The sequence below is a fragment of the Cavia porcellus genome, unplaced genomic scaffold, assembly GCF_034190915.1.
Source record: "Cavia porcellus strain 051 isolate PalLab524CR breed Dunkin Hartley unplaced genomic scaffold, mCavPor4.1 scaffold_1, whole genome shotgun sequence".
NCBI lineage: Eukaryota > Metazoa > Chordata > Mammalia > Rodentia > Caviidae > Cavia > Cavia porcellus.
In genome coordinates this window covers 122,412,731-122,431,082 of record NW_026947484.1, presented here as the reverse complement: position 1 = coordinate 122,431,082, position 18,352 = coordinate 122,412,731, and the positions used below count along the sequence as shown (strand labels likewise).

General features: G+C 44.4%; 1 long non-coding RNA gene across 1 annotated transcript in view; it reads right to left on the bottom strand.

Moving 5' to 3' along the window:
• LOC111754258 (uncharacterized) overlaps positions 1 to 11,484 on the bottom strand; it is a 35,447-nt gene extending 23,963 nt beyond the window's left edge. Inside the window, exons 1-3 of the long non-coding RNA XR_002788950.2 lie at positions 11,307 to 11,484; positions 9,100 to 9,606; positions 7,785 to 9,014 (exon numbers count right to left, since the gene is read on the bottom strand). This is a non-coding gene — a long non-coding RNA (uncharacterized LOC111754258). The remainder of the gene's footprint in view (positions 1 to 7,784; positions 9,015 to 9,099; positions 9,607 to 11,306) is intronic.
• Positions 11,485 to 18,352: the final 6,868 nt, after the last annotated feature.

The window sequence follows — 18,352 nt, the reverse complement described above, 5'->3', positions numbered from 1 at the left end:
ATAATCATCTCTAGGAAACTATAATTAAGCTGGTGATTAAGGGTAGCATTGGGGAAGGGAACATCCCAAGGGCAAGGCTGAGCTGCCGGGGAGCACACTGATGAAGTACGACTGAGGGCAAAGCCAGGTGGCTGTGGCTTGGCTGCAGTTGATGGCTTCTTTAGCAAGGCTGCAAAATAGCTTCTGTCACAAATCAGAAACCCTCAGCCTCCAACAACAGATCCTCAATGGTCCACAGTCCCTGGAGGCTCATCCAACTCAGCCTGAGAGACGGGACACAATAACGCTGATTATATTAAATTCATGTAAAAAGTCCAGGCCCCCTGGGTGCAAAAGAAGAAGAAATTTATGAGTGGGAACCTATTGGAGGTCTCATTCGCACTCCTTACACTGTTTTCTACTCGTTAGTCCCGAGGTCGAGAGTACCTGGGTGATAGATACACACAGGGGAGCCAAATTCCAGATTAGGTACTTGAGCTTTGCTGGTGAAGTGCCACCAGCTGGTACTGGGCCTGTCCCCCAAGCAGAAAGTCAAATCCAAATGAAGGGCAAAAGAAACCAAAGAACTGGGCAATGAAGTTGGTAATTCCATGGGAACGGGGCAGGAGGCAGAAGGACACATAGAGGGACGACAAGGTTTCCTCCGGTGGGAAAAGCACAGAATTACACACAGGCAAGAGAGATGATAAAGGCTTGATTCTGAGACAGTGCCTAACCTCACCCAGAAGCTTTCCATGTGGCTTGCTAGGATAAATGTACACTGGATCCATTGGATTAAGTTTTACCACATAAGAGAGTAAATCATAAAGAGTCGTATAAATGCCAAAAGTTGGGAGGCCAGCTGCTCAGGCGGCCCTCCGGAAGGCAGAGACCTAAGCTCCTTTCAGCTTCCTATTTCACATCTGGGTGGAGGCCCCTCACCTCCACAATGGCTCTTACAGTAGCAGCCATCACAACCTCACTCCAAACAGCAAGACGGAGGAAGAAGTACAGGTGCACACTTCCTTTCCTACATTGGCTTGTTGAAAGCATCAATGAACACTTCCAAATAAAAATCACAGCCAGAATCTATTTATATGGCCATACCAGCCTGTAAGGCACATGGAAAATGGACCATTGGGTTGTATTTCTTGCTATCTGAATAAGTTACTGTTAATAACTAACAGAACAAGAGATACTTATAGGTAACCAGAAGTCCGCCAACCAAGGCATTTCTTCGCGGATTTCTTTTACTGAACCCAGAGAAAGTGTTAGCCATTTTCACACATTCAGCATCAAGGAAGTCTTTGTCTGGCTCTCTGTCCCCAGGGTCAAATGCCTTCCCCATGATTCACACAGGGCAGCCCTGGAATCACAGATCCAATGGGAAGCAAGGAAGGTGTTTTAGGAGCCCCTGTCTAGCAGAGTCTCTGGAAAATAAAGCACCAGCAAGGAACCACCACCACACAGGGCTTTGGTAGGCGTCATGGCAGCTCCTGAGTCGAACCACTCTAGCTCACACCACCTGAGACTCATGCTTCTCATAGCCATAGAAACCATCAAGGCTGATGACCTCTGTTCACTGCATGTCCTATGCCCCGGAGACTCAAACAATAAGCACCCCTTCCTCTGAAGATGCTCCTGCACTGCAGATGGAATCATAGGTAAATCACAGTTGAAAATCAGTGTGATGATAGATGTTTCTGGCACATTATATAGTAGATTCCTCTAAATCACAGGGGAGGCAATGGAAGTGTGTTACCCTAAGGTAAAACACACTGCTGGGATTTGAATGTTAAATAAACGTTGGGCTTGAAGAAGAAAAAGGAAAAGTATTTCAGGCAGCGGGAGCAGCACATACAGGAATGTAAACCTAAAGTTGGTGGTGTTGCGGGGCATGGGAGTCCTAGTGGTGCAATCTGGATGGAGCATATGGCAGAAAGGTAGGGCTGGAGACTCAGTCTTGGGCTGAGGTTGTTACTCAACAGCACAGGGCCTGCCTGGCAAGTGCAAGGTCCTGCGTTCAATTGCAGGTATCAAAAAAAAAAAAAGAAGGAGAGAAAGAGACTCACTCTTGAAGACTAACCAAAGCAAACACTTAAGTCATGCCTACTATGTCCCAAATATGCCCTAAATGCTTTATTCACGTTAATTTGTTTAATCCTTATAATGACTGCCATTTTATAGATAAAAAGGCCCAGAAAGGGAGGTCACAGAGTCAGTGTGTACCAGAGCCAGTGTTTAAATTCAGGTGTCTGAGGCCTATTTTTTTCAATTTTTTTTATTTTAAAGACATTAAGATAAAAGAGGACATAACAAATCAGGTCAGAGCAGAACAAGTTAAGCAACACAGTATTTGACCACAAGACAACCCAATATAACAGCAGCTACCATAATGTCTCTTTCCTTGAAATAGTTGAGCATACTTCATACACAGTAGTACCAAACATAACAAAATAATATAAAACCATCAAAGAGAATGAAACTATTACAGGGCATTCAGAACCAAATAACAGAAAATGAACAATGGTTACTATATTATCTCATTGTCTATAAAAATTTGTCTATACTATCACACATAATAAAATCCAATAAGATACAACATGATAGAACCAATGGAAACAGAAAAACAGAAGTATGGTAGGACTTCAAAACAAGATGATATTAAATCAGCACTGGCTATAATAATGTCTTGTTTTCTTCAAAATAGCTGTTCATACCATCACACATATATAATCAAACAACCTAGTATAAAACCATTCCAACTAATGAATGGAAACATTATAAAGCTTCAAAGCAATGTAATGGGGAATCATGATTACCATAAAATCTTATGTACTCTTACCATTTCTTACACTAGGGAGACTATACAGTATTTATACATGTGAGTTTGATTTATTTTACTTATGAGTATGGTCTCAAGTTGTATCCATTTATGTATAAATATCTCAATGTGATCATTCTTTATAGCTAAGTAGTACTCCATTGTGTATAAATACCACAACCTTTTTATCCATTGCTCAGTTGATGAACACTTAGGTTGTTTCCAAGATCTGGCTATTACAAATTGTGCTGCTATAAACCTGGGTCCACATATATCAAGTGGTATGATGTTTTCAATTCTTCTGGGAATATGCCTAGAAGCAGAATAGCTGGATCAAATGGGACTTCCAACCCCAGCTTTTTGAGAAATCTCCAGACTGACCTCCACAATGGTTGCACCAGTCTACACTCCCACCAGCAGTGTAGGAGAGTTCCTTTTTCTCCAGATCCTCTCCAGCATTTGTTATTGGTTTTCTTGATCCTGGCCATTCTTCCTGGAGTGAGATGGAATCTCAGTGTGGTTTTAATTTGCATTTCTCTAATGACTAATGATGATGAACATTTTTCATGTATTTATTTGCCATTTGTACTTCTTTATCTGAGAACTGTGTATTCATCTCAGATGCCCATTTTTGGATTGGGTCTTTGAATTTCAGGGGTCTGATTTTTTTCAGAATCTATTTTTAATCTATACATATGCTGTCCCATCCTACAGAATGGCGAAAGACAATACACCTGAGAATCCAAACTCTGCATCAGAGGCGATGAGGAACATTTGGAGGGTATTGTGCTGAATGACAACAGGAACAGATACTTGCCTTTAGAAAATCTCCCTAGAGGTATGCAGAGCAAGTCAGAGCGAGCAACACCAGAACACTATGCCAGACCTAGGACAGATGGGACCTGGTGGCACACACACCCTTCTGGCTGGTGTCTCTGCTGGAGCAGAAACCAGACTAGATCAGCATCCCCAAGTCCAGCAGCTGGACAGAGCAGATGGCATCTGGAGCTTCATCCCAGAGGACCAAGGAGGCAGAGCAGAGATTGCATCAGGAAGAGCAGAAGTCAGCACCCAGAGGACTCAAGAGTGCAGTATTAGGAGTGAGATTCTGATCTCGGGATCATTGTGAGGTAGTTGAGAGAAAGTAATCAAAAACAATTCCTTTTTAATTCTGTGAGTGGTGAGCAGGACAAAGGACTCAGCCACCAGAGCAGCAGCCTGAACAGAGTTTAAAACAAAGAATGAGCAAGAACCCTGGTGCTAGAACCACGTCTTGGAGCCTTACCAAGTGAAAGAAAGTCAGTAGAGTGTGACTCTGTGCTGTAACACGCTCTGGGCTCAAAGCTCCCTCTGGTCTATGCCACTGGACCAGGACTCCCAGTCAGGCTGAACTACTGGATCAGGAGGGGGCTCTCTGGCCTTGCCTGGGCTACAGGGGAAATAAACCAAACAGCATGTCAGCCCGGATCCCGGGCACAGTCATAAACCTAAGTCGGCTGACACCCCCAGGCCTGGATGCTTTCACCACAGGGCCACGATGCCTGGCACAAAATGGTTTAATTAAATTGTAAAAGTAATGTGCGCAACACCACTGGGAACCTTCAAAGGTCTCAGCCCAAAGACCTTGTTTGTATTAATCAGAGTTCTGCAAAGAATCAAAATCGCTACCTTCTAGTTAAAGGGGAATTGGCCCTCGGGATTATGGAATCCCGAGAGACCTACAGTGAGCTGAAGACCTAGGAAAGTTAAAGAAAATATTTCCAACCCCCAAATCCTCAAAATCAGGAGACCTACTTCTGAAGGTCCAAGAACTGTCTTCGATAACTCAACAGGCAGGAAAGGATGGAGTCCCCAGCTTGGGCACAGAGAAAATCCAGCCTTCCTATTTATTTGTTTTAGTCAGGCCTGAATCAGTGAGGATCTATCTTCTTTACTCAATCTATTGATTCAAATGCAAATTGCTTCTGGAAACACCCTCACTGGCACACAGAGAAATATTGTTGGTCACCTCTTAGGGCACCCCTTACCCCAGCAAGCTGACAACTAAAAGTAACCATCAAAGAACTGAAGGCCCACAAAGATCTTTTAGAAGTGACCATGTCGAGCAGCCTTTCCCAGATCTGTTTTGACTACGGACACTTTACTCAGCTTTTTAGAGCAGAACTAACACTTGCAGGGCTATGAGGTTACTTAAAACACCAGAACACTGGGACTGAGGAATCAGTTAAATTTTTAGCACTGAGATCAACAGGAAGTTAGGATGAAGTTCAAAGAAAATAAAATAAAATACCTTGATTCATGAATGTTTCTGTTTACAAATATATTTGGCTCAAAAGCAGAAATGTTTGGAAAAAATTTGCTTCTCTTCTCAAACTCTGTATCAGGTGATAAACAGTACCACAGCATCTTCCCCACACAAACACAAATGCAACCATCTTTCCCAAGATTGTAAAACAAATGAAGTGCATAAATCATGGTACCACTGTAGTTATCCTGACTCTCAATGGCAGACTCACTGAAACAGGAAAATAGCCACCTTACTTCAGAGAAACCTTGGGGTTTTCCTCAAATGATGAGCAGCAAAGCCATGGGTAGCACAGTTACTGAAGTACCTGGTTACCTCTGCTTTGGTATCTTGTAGAACACAAATCCTGATAGAGACTTAAAATGATAATGAGACACACATGCATAAACAGGCACTGTAACAGGGACCTAGAGGCGGGACAGCAGATGTCCCTGACTAACTAAAGCAGGGTAAAATCTGGCATCTCTGCCTTCGTTTGTGTGACAGTTTCTTTTATTACCAAGTCAGTTGGAGTAGATAGCTGCTCAGTTCTGTAAGTGGGTATATTAATCAAAAGGAATACCTATCTAACACCAGTAATACAGATAGCTGTCAATTTATCTAGACTATCTCATCACCCTTCATGACTCAAGACACTGAGATAGCAGTAACTAAAAGAATTATCATGATTTTCAGAAATAATCAACGGCCAGTTTTTATTACACCTTGCTCCAGACCCCCTGGAGCAACGCCTAGCAGACTCCAAGCATTGTCCTAAACCTGCTGTCATCTCTGATTCCAGGAAAAGCAGAGCCTTGCAGGTCACCCATGGATAAAGTCACCCCCTAAAAGAATAAGAACCCACGACAGAGGGAAAAATAAAAGGTTGCCCTCACTCAAATCCTCTAGCAATCTCATCTTTCCCAGAACTTCGGGTCTTGAGATAATGATAGAATGGGCCAGATTCTCAAAGGCAAATTTTAGACTCTTTATCTGTCCTTTCAGGGTAGCCATGATGATTAAAGGTCCTTTCCTACCCGTCATCACAGCTCATGTCCCGGCAGTTCAGGACGATGGCTGAGCCCAGTATGTTGGGACCCCAGAGCCAGAGGTTTTGCCCTGGTTTAGGGCATGATGAGGAAGAGTACGTGAGTACAACTGCAATGACAGTTGTGCAATGACATCAGAGACCAGATCCTTGACTTCCCTAGGAATACTATAAAACCAACCCTCCCACCCTTATGTTTGGATCAGCCTGGGATTTCTGTCCCCTAAAAGCTTCATCCTGGTGCTTGAACACAAGGGGGGAAAGGCCTTGTTCCTATATTACTGCCATCTCTGTCTCATTCTTCTCGTAGAACCCACTGGAAGAGCTGAGTGTTTTCTCCAATTTAATGGGGTCTATGAGATCCCAGAAATTCACCTCATGAAGGGACAGGCATGGAAAGAAGCTGAGAATGGACAGCTAACACAGCCCAGAGCTTTGACAGAAAGCATAGCAGACACTCCTGAGAGCTCCATAATCAAACCACTGATATTTATCCAGTGGCAGCAGAGTCCTCCGACTCCCAAGCTCTCAGTGACCAGTAAGGGGCAGGCCTTACCCCTATCAGGGTGCTTTTCTCACCCTGAGAAGGCCATCAAGATGACGTTAGGTGTTACAGGAGCCAGAGCACAGGCACTGGGGTGGTTTGTTTTTTCAGCAAACACTTCTTGAGCTCTTAGTACAAGTCAGGCACTCTTCAAGGGATATGATAGGAAACTGGCATGAAATGGAAGAAAAGTCACTTCCTTTTTAATTCTCAGTTTTTGGAAATAACAATAAAATGGAGGTAGACGAAATTTCCTATTAGCCGGAAAACAACAAAGCAGCTTCAGAATTTTAGACCATTACAAGAAATGAGCAAAAAACAAACAAGAAAACCTGGTGGAAGGCTGGGGACGTAGCTCAGTGGCAGAGCTTGCCTGGCATGCAGGAAAGGCTGAGTTCAGGTCCCAGTACTGGGAAAAAACAAAACAAAAACTGAGAAGCCCCACTGTAGCACAGTGAGAGACCAGGACAGCTGTCCAGCGGCCCTTCCCTGTACCCTGTTATTTCCTTACTGATTAAAGTCAAGAAGCTCTGCAGTTACAAACCATCACGCAAATGCACTACAAACTGGAGACAACCAGGCCCCAGGAGTGAACACTCCCAGCGCTTATGCCTGGAATCCCTCAGCACAAAACCAGGCTTTACATGACTTCAGGTGTTGTGCGGAAAAGAGGAGTATCACAGCCTGTAACCCAAGACACTGCCTCCTGGATAGTCTTAGAATCAGTGTCTCCTTTATATGTAGGTATTTATTTCCTAGCCCAGATGCGCACTCAGATGGCCCTCAAGAGTAGGAAATGTTCTTAACATTTAAAAAACAAACAAAGCCTCATTTGGATTATATTTTTTGACTTTTTCTTTTTTTTAATTTTAAGAAAGGCTCTTGCTCTGCAGTGCGGGCCGGCCTTGAACTCACCATGGAGCCCAAGGCCAACGTCCAGCTCCCAGCGATCCTTCTGTCTTAGCCTCCCCGGCGCTGGGATGACCCGCCTGCGCCATCACAAACTGAGATGGGATGAAATTCGCAGAACCTAACCGCACAAAGGTTTCTAAACAGCGGGGACTCATCCCAAGGCGCCTGGCACGCTGAGTTTTTGAAAGCTTACCTAACCTCTCCTTCAGGGTGGCTAAAACAAAGGCAAAAATTCCAAGTCATCCTGCGGGCCCCTCCCCAGCCGGGCTTCCTGCCGTGGGTGTGGCGGGGGAGAGGACCGGGGTGCAGGGCCTGGACGGGAAGAAGGGCCCGCCTGCAGGGCTGCTCCTCCGAGCCCCGCCCCCGCGTAGTGCAGCCGGGGTCAAGCGCCGGCCGCACCTGCAGGGAGCCCTCGGTGCAGAAGCCGAGACCAGGAGCGGTTGCAGGGCGAGGATCCCCCAGGGGAACCAGCGGGACACCCGAGAAAGAGGCGGGGCGCAAATGCAACCCGAGAGATCAAAAGGTGGTCGGGACCCCAAGAGGAAGTTGGGGAGGAGGGGCTTTCCCTGCTCGCCCAGGGCCGAGAAGCGAGCAACACCTCCAGCTGGCGCAGCCCGGAGGTCCCACGCCTTTAACGCGGAAGCTTGTCAGCGCTAAAGCCTGACGTGTGGGGAAAAAAAGAACAAAGGAAATCGGAAGGCTCGAGTACATCAAAGGCAAAGGGCTCCGAGAAATGCTGCAAAGGGACGCTTCAGCTCTGAATGCCTTTGCAAGAGACGATGCTGATGCAGCCGCCGCTGCAGCTGCGACTCCGAATGTTGCCTTCTCTTTAACCGCCAGGGTGCTACCGCAGCGTTCTGAAGTCCCTTTTCTATCCGTATTTGTAATTCACTTTTGCAGCCGACCAAGCTTGAGACTGCGGAGTACCCTCTACAGTGTTTGAGCTCTGCGGTTCCGCAAGGCGAAGGCAGGTCCACCATCGCCCTCTGCCGGCGACTTCGAGAAGCTGCAGCAAACAAGCTAAGAAAAGAAAGCTCGTTTTAGGTTGCTGCATTCTTTTTATTAAAGTTTACCGCGTGTGTAGTTATCAGACTTAAGCATTCGCCAGAATCTCCTGGAGGGTTCGTTAAAACAAGATTTGTGGGCTCCGCCCCCTCAGAGTTTCTGATAAAATGAGTCTAAAGTGGGCCCCAGTAATTTGCATTTCTAGCAAGTTTCTAGAGGATGGAGACAGGGCATCCTCCACCAACAGCTGCCTTACACACAGGTTCCCTGGGCCAGGTGGGAGGGCGCTTTACAGCCATCAGTGGGCCTAATTCTGTAGCAGGAAGGAGCCCGAGATCAGAAAGCTGGAAAGGGTTGCTATTTGCCACGACGTTGTAGAAGATGAAGTATCTTTTCATGGCCACCACTGGGTTGATGGCTGAGGGCCATAAAACAAAGATAGATTAGTGAAAAAAAATTACACAAAATCATTTAATAGAATAAAAAACTTCTGACATGTGTACCTTCGAAATGAAGACCCAGAAGAAGTGAGAAACCTGTGGTTTTGTTGTTGTTTGTTTTGCTGTCCTGGAGATAGAACCCGGGCCTCCATGATGACCTGCAAGTTCAGCCCTTATTTTTCATTTCGAGAAAGAATTTTGCTGAGTTGCTTACGTACCCAGGGTGAGCTCACACTTATGATCCTCCTGTCTCAGCCTCCCAAGATGCTGAGATTAGAGGTGTGGGCTACCATGCCTGGCCCTGTGTAATTGTGCTTAGGTTTTATGAAGAGTAGACTGTCACAGGGAACTGCGACTAGACACAGGGGTTTGACCCAGTGAGAATAATTGGGGTCCTTGGCGAGGGCTGTCTGAGATTTTATAGGGCAGTCCTGTGTCTTTCCTCCAGGTAAAGGTGAAAGGTTCTTGCTTTAGTAGAAATTATGGCGGTGGTCTAACGTGGCAGAAGGTCAAAGCAGGACTGCCTCCCACTTCCTGCTTCTTGCTCAGCCTTAATTGCAGCTCCCCTTCCTGTTTGCAGGAAAAGAAGATTCCAGTCAGCTCTTAGCGCCTCATCAATGCCCGTCCTAAGTCGTCGTCGTCCCCCCCCCCCCCCCCCCCGCCCAGACGTTATATGTATATCCCAAACCCCACTTTCCAGTAGAGAAAGCCAGGCCGCCAGTGGTCATGGACTTCTGTTCAGGTCCTTGGAATAAAGGCTATTTTTATTTTCTCTCCTTCATCGTGCTGAAAACTCAGAATTCAGAGAATTCAGAAACAGAGAACACTACAGAATTCTTTCCGGGTTTCGTGGCCTGCTTGGGGAGACAGGTAAGAGGGGAGAGTGACCTTCCTTCCCCCTTCTGCTGTTTTCTCAAATGCTGTGGTGCCACATTTGGGGGTAGCATGTCATGACTGTCATGCAGGGAGTAAATGTTGCCACCTGAATGAGAACCCAGACCCTTTAGCCAGTTGCTGTCCCCGGCAACTTGCCAAGCTTCAGGCCTAATGCAGGTGAGAGAAGTGATGTCTCCACCTGCCCCCGGAGGAAAACATTTCCAAACTGGCTGACAGAGGCAAATCTCCCACAGTCACCTGCCAGCCTCCTCCTCATCACACCCATGTGACCACACTCTCACTCCCCCAGACTGCTGGGCCCAAGAGCACAGTGACAAAAATCACAGGCAGCGCCCACTGTGGTCGTAAATTCCTCCTTAGGTCTCTGTACAAAAGCAGATGTGAGAAAGGCAAATGTGTCTTGTTGCCGCTTTGACCAGTTTCCTGGCTTCTCCCTGCCCTGAGGGGGAAAAGCTCTTTAGTGGGGCTCTGCACTCTCACCCCTGCCCCTTCCCTGCCCACTTCCCCTTTCTTCTCACTGCATGCTTTGCATTCTGATTCTGCTTTCTCTTCTCTGCCTGCTGACCTTCCACACCTGTGGGTTTGTGTTTTCCCTAGAAAGTTCTCTGCTCAGCTGCCCAGCTTTACCTTTTCTGAACCGTCACTTGGCTGAGTGACTTCTACTTATCTGTCAGGATTCCACTGATGCTTTTGTGTTTGGATAGACTCTTCAGCACCCTCCTCCAAGCCTGAACAGGAGCCCATATGAAAGTGATGTGGAGGGGAGGAAAGAGTTTGTCCTCCACCTAAGTGATAAGTTTTACAACTCAGACCCATATAACAAGAGATAGGTTAATAAGAGAACAGCATATACACGTATTTAATGTTTTACATGGCATGGGAGCCTTCCAAAATGAAGACTCAAAGGAATGGGGGAAATGGGTATTTTTATGAAGAGTTGTGCAGAAGCATAATCAGAAGACAAAAGAATATGATCTAATGGTAGTAAGTGGGAGCAGATTTAGCAAGGCCTGTTTGCTCAGATTTTGGTCTGTGTCCCTGTGTCTTCAGAGATGAGGCTCCTCCATTCACTGGATAGAGGAAGGAACTCTCTGGAATGGAGGGTTTTATGGACTATTTCAGGGGAAAATCAGTTAGCTTTTATGGTCCACTTCAGCAGACAAAGGGTGAGCATTGTTCTTTCTAGAATACAGTCTGCTTCTGTTGTTCCCTTGAGTGCCAAGGGACTGCGCTTTGGGATCCTGTGTCCCACAGCACCCAAGTAGAACATGATCCCTAACACTCACTGTGGCAACTGCAGATTTATGGTGATTCTTCTCATTAGACTCCTCAAGGAAAAATACATTTGTCCCTTCAGATTTAGATATACTGACCAGAACATAGTGGGCCCACAACACGTGGACTAGATGTAGTCACAGAGAGTTGGAGTAGACAGTTTCTCCATCAGAGGTCCACAAGAGCTGAAAGGAAACAAACAATGGTGTATTAGTCAGTTTTCCCATTGCTGGACGCAGTAACCAACACCAGCAAATTAGAGGAGCTGAGGTTTATTGTGACTCACAGTTTTAGGGACATTCGGTTCATGATTGACTGATTCCATGCTCAACCCATGACAGCCAAGAAGAGTGAGGGAGACAGAGAGAGGGAGAGGAGAGGAAGAGGAAACGCAGGGTCGGGCACAAAACTACACTTTTCAGGTCATGCAGCACTCCCACTGTGCCCCGTGTGCAAACAGGCTCCGCTTTAGAATAGCAAGGCAGCTGAGAACTCACCAGTGGACTGGTTCACTGATGTGGCACCCTGTCGTCTAGTCACCTTCCAAACACAGGAGACCTTAGGGGACACTTTAAATCCAACCTATAGGGCAGTGTGGCAGACTGTGGCCCTTCCACGGGGAGAACCACCAGTGTTTCCTGAGATCCGCGCCATGTTAGAACTTAGGACCCTAGGAAACCAAGCAACCAGCTGGCCTCCCTGCTAAGCAATAGTGAACCTACTGGCGCACGGCCTAGAGTCAACCATTCCACTTCCCCTACCCCTATTCTCCTGTCCCCGCGTTACCAAATGAGAACCAGAAATCTGAGCATCTCCTGGGAGGCTGACCATAGCAAATAAAGGGGATTTCCTTCTACCATCTCTTTGAAGGCAAATATTTTTATTACTGTTTTGCTCTATTCTGATTAATGGTACTGCTGTATTCAATATTCTGTTTTGATAAGTTCTATAATGTTCTGTAGTTCATTTTATTTTGATATACGTGATTGAAAGAACAATTATTGTAAAGATAACGAAATATACTGTGATACCTATTACTGTTATCCCAGTAACCTGCTGTGAAATTCTGTACCAATTTCACTGTATGATCTTAGTTGGCTTTATTCTGTCTTGTTCTGTTGTATTTTACTACTTTCAAAATAAAATTAAAAAAAAAATCCAACCCATAATGGTGAGTTCAAAAAGTATCTGAAGGTCATAAAACACAGCCATATTCAAGCCCCACTCTGATCCCACACACCAAAGGCATGTGATGCTGCATCCTGGAAGTCCTGGGACAAATCACAAACTTTCAAGTGTCATGGCTGGTGGGACCTTAGAGATTTCAATAAGGCACTGAAAGGAGGTATGAATTGCCTGGGCTGTGCATTTTTAGCAAAAACAGTAATAAGTGTTTCTCCAGTCTTTGGTCTCATTATGCAATGATATTTTCACCACACATGTTTAAGACACTGGCTAAGCCCAACAACAGAAAGATGGAGCTAAAAACAAGAGGGGCTCCCCACAGTGGCATCAGCCGTGGGCCCATGGACTACAGCGCTTACATGTCCCTTCAGAAAACACCATAGACCTAGGCAACAGAAAAGAAAAACTAAGAGTAAACACAAATTTACAGCTTTGTTGATCTTCACCAAAAATGCCAAAAAGCATATAGAAGGAACCACAGTCTTTTCAACAGATAATGATGGGAAAATTGAATATCTATATGTAAAAGAATGGAATTGGATGCCTGTATCATCACATCACAAAAGATCAACTCAAAATTAGTCAAAAACTTAAGTGGAAGGCCATGAAACTACTCAAAGAAAACATAGGAGAAACATTTGGGTATAAGTAATAGTTTTTTTGCAAAACCCCCTAAAGGCAAACAACAAAAGCAAAATTTTACAAAGTGAATTATAGCAAATTAAGAAGCTTCTGCATGGGAAAGGAAACACTAAACAAAATGAAGAGAGGAAACCTCCAGCATGAGAGAAAATGTTCACCAACTATTCATTTAATAAGGGATTAATATCCAGGATATGCATGAAACTCAAACAATTACACAACAGAAGAAAAATCTCTGATTTAAAACTGAGTAAATTATCCGAACACATGTATCTTAAAAAGGGATATAGAAATAGCCAACAAATAATGGAAAAAAGTGCTTAACCTTACTAATCATGGAAATGGAAATCAAAGCCACAATACACTATCACACCACCATATTACAACGGCTATTATCAAGAAGAAAAATTAAAGATGCTGGCTAAGATGTGGGGGCACAGAGGAATGCCTATGTACTGTTGGTAGCAATGTAAGTTAGCATTGCACTCTAGAGAGCAGTATGGAGGGTCCTCAAAAAACTAGAAATAATCAGTAGTGTGGCGCATGCCTGTTATCCCAGCAAATGAGATATGAAGCAGAAGGATCACAAGGTCAAGGCTGACCTAAGCTATATAATGATTCCCTGCCTAAAAATTACCACACAATCCAGCAATCAAAATACAGAGCACATCCAAAGGAATTAAAACCAGTATGTCAAAGAGATGTGTGCACTCAATGTTTTTCACATCGCCTAGATACAGAATCAACTCGTGTCCATCAATAGAAAAAGGCATAAATAAAATGTAGCTCATATGCATAATGAAATATTATCTATCCATTGACAAAAAAGAATGAGCTCCTGTCATTGTGGCAATGTGAATGGGACTGGAGAATACGTCATGTTAAATAAGCCAAGCACATACAAATCAACACCATGTGTTCTCACCCATATGTGGCAGCTAAGATGATGACTTCATGTAAGTATAGTGTATAACTGTGGTCACTAGAAGTTATAAAGAGAGGCAAGGGGAATGAATGGAGATTGGATAATACATACCAAAATACAGTTTATAGCACACGCTGTGATAACAGTTCTCAACAGTTCATTGAAAAGAATTAGCAGAAGGAAATTTAAAACTTCCCAACACACACTCGCACACAAACCTACACAATGATAAATGTCTGTGGAGACGAAAATGCTGATCTGGTCTCATTATCCATTTGTATACATAGTGAATGATCATACTCTACCCCACAGATAGGTATAATTAATATGTACCCAATAAATATAAATACAATGCTGGTCATGGTGGCATATCCCTGTAATCCTAGCTACTCAAAGGCTGAGGAGGAAGAATTATGAGTTTGAAGCCAGCATGGGCAACTTAGAGAGATCCTGTCTCAAAAATAAAGGTTTTAAACTGTGGAGAAGAATTGTGGTACATGCACTCCTGTAATTCTAACCCTCTAGGATGCTGAGGTAAGACAGATTTGTTCATGAGTCTGACAATATAAGTCTTGTATACCTTTGATCCAAATACACAATATAAAACATAAAACACACGCAAATATTGTAAATGAAATAGTTTTGCATTTACAGTTACTTTGCAATGGTGACACACTACAGCACAGTACAACTGGCATCGCGGGGATGCCTGCAGTGAATAGCTACTAACTGGAGGAGAGAGAGTGCGTGGGAGATGGTGGAGCACCTGTTCACTGCAGTCCAGCCTCTCAAATATTTTCACTTTTGTTTCTATGGTTCTTGTGCCATGCTTCCTAGCAGTCACCTCCACATCACCACTGTTGTTCCTCTTGCTTCCAAGCATCCTGGGCTCTGATGGAGCTCTGTGCTACTCTGTACCGCACAGTGAGCACACAGAACACAACGGTGACAACATCCAGCAGACATGTGAGCTACTTCTGTGATTTGTTCACATCTATGAATTTTTGTAATGCGAGGTCCTTTCGTAACTGCAAGAGTTTACAGCTTGAAGGTGTGTGGGATGGGGACTTACAGGAATGAACAGCAAACCCAGAGGACCAATCAGTGGGCCCAAATGTGGCCTCTCTTGGAGATAACAGGAACCATTAGAACCACCTTTTGTGTCCTTCAGGATTAGGCATTGTTTTTCATTGCTAAACCTAATAGTGTAACAATGTCATTAGCACCTTGTTTGGCTTCTTACATTGGAAGAATTTCTAAAACTTTTTCTCTATATATGAAGGGATCTTTTTTTCTCTTTCGTGAGAGACCTTGTGCATGCTAGACAAGCACTCTGGCACTTGCCTACACCTCCAGCCCACCTGAGGAAAAGTTAGGTGACAGAGAAAATCAGGGGCTCCAAAAGGAAGATCATCATCATTTTATTTTTAAAAACAAGCTTCTTTAGTTCCAAATTTTACACTGTAACCTGTCATCATACAAGGTCATATTCCTGGCACTTACCAATAACATCCCCAGTGCATAAGGTGAAACATTCTAGAAAGATCTTCCCATCTCATAACAAAAAGTGGCTCCCATATATCCTTTTCAAACCAACTGTTGCATCAGAGTTTCCTCTTGGGTGAAATTTCCCCAAACATGGTAGGAGAGCTGGTTATGGTGGTGGGCACCAGTAATCCAAGCTACCACAGAGATTAAGGCAGAGAGGCCAAGTTCCAGGCTAGGCTGGGTAACGAGTCCTTGTCCCAAAGTAAAATTAAGAAGAGTGCTGGGTATATAATTTAATGGTGGGATATATGAAGAGACTCAAAAGAATGTCTTAAAGATATTGACAAATTCAAACTTTCTAATGTCTGAAAGGATTTTGCCCTGGATGGGAAGCTGCAGCAGTGGAAGGCTGGGAGGCAGAACCAAGAGGCTCTATCTTGAGGTCATCTTCCTGCCCCTAGGCAATTTACCGGTGGCATGAAATGAATTCCAATGGGCTACCTGTACATCAGTAATGCCTGGTAGGCACCATCCCAAACCTAAGCTATATGTATGCCGCCATACCATGTGTCGGGCAGAGAGAATGCCAGACCCTGGAGGTCATGGAGTCTCTCTCCACATTCTTAAAATAAAGGCCACTTTTAGTTTGTATTTCTTATCTTTTTAGCCACGCTGAAAATCCTATCAGATGGTTCCCTGATTGGAAATGGCAGACGAGAGACTCCTGGGACCTCCCAGTCTGAGTTCCCTGCTGGTTCACAGACTGGACTGCATACTGGATTAATTCCTCACTTCTCAACACTCGGGAGCTGCTAAACTTATCACTGCTGGTTTGCAAACAACACCAGTCTAATTCATTTACTGCAGGTGAGCCAGACCTGTCCAAAGATTACTCCATAGTGGGGCTGGGCTCCATGCCAGATTTTCTTCCCATTCCTTGGACTGGGGTAGGGCTCTCATGTCCCTTGGGGCATCCCCAAGGCAAAGCCATTACTAATCCATGGAAAATCCACTTGTGCCTTTTTTGGTGACCACCAAGAACACGAGTTTTGGAACCAATTACCATCAGTCTAAGAGGTCAGGTGATGGCCTTATCTGGTTAGATTACAGTCCGTAGGCTCACCTGACTGTGATTTGATCTTGGGGACCACTTCCTGTCCCCCCAAAAACATATCTAAAACCAAAAGCTGACTTTTATTTATAGCTTATCACACTGACAAGTTTGCAAAAACTCTCCATCTTTAGGCCTTTATTTTAAGAATGTGTCCTTCTCTCCCTCTGTTCTTCCATGATCCCTCCCCTCCACACACTTAGGAGAAAACTTCTTTCTTTACCGCCTTTCCCCTATCTCTCACACAACAAACCCCAAAGCTTTCTCAACATCCTCCTTTCCTCCCTGCTTCACCCATTTCTCAGTCCCTCCCCATGCCGCACATGCCCCACTTTTCCCACGGGGTGGGGGAAGCCAGCAAGGACAGCATTGGGGGAGGTGGGCACGGACAGCATTGGGCTGCGCGCTGGCAGCTCAGATGGGGCATACATGGTGCACACCAACAGCCTGGCCTGTGTAGACTTCTCTGGGCTCTCATGCTGTGCCCCAGCTCTGTGCCCCATCTACCCTGTGCACCCTGCCCCCACCCTGAGCACCCACCCTCCCTGCGTGATCCGAGCATCTCTTGAGCAGTCCCAGCCCCCCCCCCCCCAAGAGCAAGCTAGGCTCTGGTCCACGGTGGGGAAGAAAAGGGGCCAATTCTTATTTCAAGAGATCTCTTTAATTGATTTACAAAAGGGTTCACACCAGCCTTATTTAATATAATTCAAATTGGCCAAATATATTTGCGTGCACTCTGATTTTATAAAATATATCTGTTGTTTGTTCAGTCCATTTATACTGTACAGATATCTGTCCATGTTTGTCCATTTGCCTGCACTGTGAACAGCTGTTCCTTCTTGTTTGAGCTCAACATTTTTTCCTTTTTGCATTCTCAAACCATTTAATCAAGGTTTATTTGGGTTATAGATTAAAAAACATGCTTCCACCTAGTTTGCCAGCTGGTCAAAATGTTGCTAAAACTGGTTAAAACTGGGGCGAGGAGACAATAGACAAGACTTCATCTGATAAATGGGGAAGTGGCCACCTGATAATTTTACCAGCCTTGTTTATCAATTAAAGCCTTCAAAAATCTCCATAGCCTTATGTGAAACACCTAAACTAAAGTTCATATGACTAAGACAGTTCATTGTTGCTGATCTGATGGTATATTAATGCTTTCAAATATAAAATTGAGATTGTTTCTGCTGCCTTTTTCTTGTGTTCCAGCCAAGAGATACAAATCAGACCAACATGAGTAAACCAGATGAATAATAATTTTTAAACAAAAATTTATGTAATGTATGATGACAAATGTTTTCCTTTTTTTTTTATCAGTACCAGTGATCAAACTCATGGCCATGTGCTTGCAAGGCAGGCACTTATGCCACTGAGCTAAATCCCCAGCCCCCAAAAAATGTTTTCTATCAGATCCAGACATACGTTTAGAGATGTTTCACAAATTTCTTCAGCATTCAAATGTTAAAATGTTCATGGTTGATAGCCATTTAATGTTCTATGGTAAGCTTACTGCCTATATTGTACTGTACTGTTATCAATCTTCTAGATGTTTAACAACTGAAATTAAGAGATAATTATAAATTCTTTTTTGATTTCTTTTGCTAGGATCCACTAGATCTTTTCCAGAAGAAAAGTTATATGATGCATGCAAAATAACAAGACCAACACTGGGGCAGAGGCCAGGCTTGAGCCTTTCCCAGCCCGTCCGCCTGCCCTGGCTCAGCCCTCCGCCAAGCCATAATTAACCATACTCAACTAACATTAAATGACACCATAGCTGATTTCTCTCCTAA